We start from the raw sequence: 2,305 nt of genomic DNA, 5'->3' as shown, positions 1-2,305 counted from the left end.
AAGGGGGGGCAATGCAGTTATTTTGTTTGGCAACGCATAATCCTTGATAGTTGCAGTTACCCCATCAACAGTTTTTTTTCTAATTAAAGGTGATATACACACATACTTAATAAAATCTTTTGAGCTAAATTCTGTGTGATGATTTTGCTATTTGATCTTCAGGTGAGCTGCCTGCCCTGGACTAAACAGTGTACAGAAGCTACAGGGAAAGATGGATTTTTCTTCCAAGAAAGAGATAGTTAAATTTAATTTTTTAGAAAAATTGCACTATAATATTAACCAACAGCTGCTTCTATTTTTAAAATTAATCAGAAATTGTTTTTATTAAAAAATAGGGTGAGAATACTGACAGCTCAATCTCAGAAAGAAAGACAGCTCAAACATTAAACCAGCAACGTAAGCATTCTATTAATATATATTTTTAAAATTGTGCTATATGTTTTATATACTAATAGAATAGCAATCAGTAAAAGAAAAATCTCCTAATAAAAGACAAACTGTCTTATGCAAACACAACAGGCTGTGTATTTTAGGGCCTTGCTATTATCATAGGCCTTCTCTGTTTTGTTAGCACATGTATTTTAGGGCAATACCATTATCATAGGCCTTGTTCTATTTTATTCTATTTTAGTCCCCAAAGCTCAAGAACAGGGGGCAGCCCAAAACACTAAACTGGTACAACACATGTCGCAAGAACCTGAGCCTGTACAATACACGATTCAAGAACAGGGTACAGCTGAAAATACTGAGGCGGTACAAAGAAAAGAACCAGGAGGTCCTAATAAGAGACCAGTTGCAAGCTATAAGTGAAAAAACCTGTGCTTTCCAAAATATATCATCATGGGTGTCAAAGGTATTAGTTTATCGATGGAGCTCTTTCTCTACCAATATATTAGCACAAATACTTTTTTAATATACTTTTTTCTGTCTTCACCATACAGATCAAGAGCTGAGCACAGATAAAAACTCTGCATACCAGAGCTGTTATAGGAAGCCAAAGCACCACAAAAGGAAACATAGCAAATCTACAGACATAGGTACACATCAAGAGACAGTGCATTAAAGCAGTTTGAATCTTTTTTTAATGTGCACTCCTAAGTGCATGTTTTCATTATTCCAATAAACTTAATATTCATTTGCTTTTCTTACTGCAAAAATCTTAATCTTCATTTGTTTTTCTGTTTTACCTTATAGCCAATGAAGAAAGTGTGCCCAAAGTGACTGAGCATCAGCAGGGCTCATGTAGAAAGCCTATGAATAAAAGCAAGCATTGCAAAAAAAACACACAGATGCCCTGCTCCTAAGCAAAGGAAGAGAAAAGGAAGTGAGTCAACAGATACGGGCTCATCAGAGAAAGACTGCTTTGAGACTGTAACTGATTCAGATTTAGAGATGGTGTCAGACGTTTCTGATATTCCCTCTGTAGACCCCAAGCCAGTAAGATATTTTGTTTGTAAACAGATGGCAGAGACCAAGGGTATGCTTCAACTGTGTGATCTAGTCAGACGAATTTCATTTTATTAATGTGGAAAATATCACCTCGTTCAGAGAAGCGCAGGAGGCCATATGTTTGGGAATTCAGAAAAACCTTAGACAAAATAAACAGTAGAGCAGAGCCCAGTGATTACCTAAAAATATGCTTCAATCCTGGCAGCGATCACCACCCCCTGTATTCTAGAAAACGGCGTCCTGACAAGCTGGACGTGGATGCTTTCTTAGAAAAGGTCAGCAAGTTTTTTCACACCCACATAGAGATATACATGAATACAACCATATGCGCCCTAGTGACTGTGATAAGAAATCAGGGTTGGGGTGTGGAAGCACGTAGAGTCTTCAGTAACATCATTGATAAAAGATGACACTTGGTAGATTTGAATAACAGGGGTAACAACTTATGCTTTGCAGGGAGCCTCATGGCCCTCTTGTCTACAGAAAAGGTCACAGACATAGAACTGTTAAAGAGGCCCAGACCAGGGAAGAACCCCCCAATAGGACAGGATGTAGGTGACCTTGGCCTTGTCTGTAGGGAACAGAGCTGCCTGGAGCTCAAAGTGCATATGGCATAGATTTTAAAAACCCTGCAGTCCTTAGCTTCACCATAGTAGTGAAATGGTGATGGCAGCTACGGAATAGGCCTTAGGGAAGCAGCTGGCTCAGGTATTAGAAGGGCTGCAGGTGGAACCAATGCAACTGGTGCAGGTAGCAAGATGTCCATTTGGGCTGCTAGTCTCTCAAGGATCCCAGTTACTTGGTCAAGGATACCCCACTGTTGCTGGATTCGTTGGGCCATCCCTGGAATCACCTG

At 39.4% G+C, this 2,305-nt stretch overlaps 1 long non-coding RNA gene across 1 annotated transcript; it reads left to right on the top strand.

The window, feature by feature from the left end:
• Positions 1-340: 340 nt before the first annotated feature.
• Positions 341-1,845, top strand: LOC115086134. Its single transcript, XR_003855097.1, has 4 exons — positions 341-396; positions 632-853; positions 942-1,037; positions 1,195-1,845. It is a non-coding gene; the product is annotated as an uncharacterized LOC115086134 (long non-coding RNA).
• Positions 1,846-2,305: the final 460 nt, after the last annotated feature.

The sequence above is a fragment of the Rhinatrema bivittatum genome, chromosome 2 (genome assembly GCF_901001135.1).
Source record: "Rhinatrema bivittatum chromosome 2, aRhiBiv1.1, whole genome shotgun sequence".
NCBI lineage: Eukaryota > Metazoa > Chordata > Amphibia > Gymnophiona > Rhinatrematidae > Rhinatrema > Rhinatrema bivittatum.
Note: the sequence above shows the minus strand (reverse complement) of the source record. Positions and strands in the feature narration are given on the sequence as shown.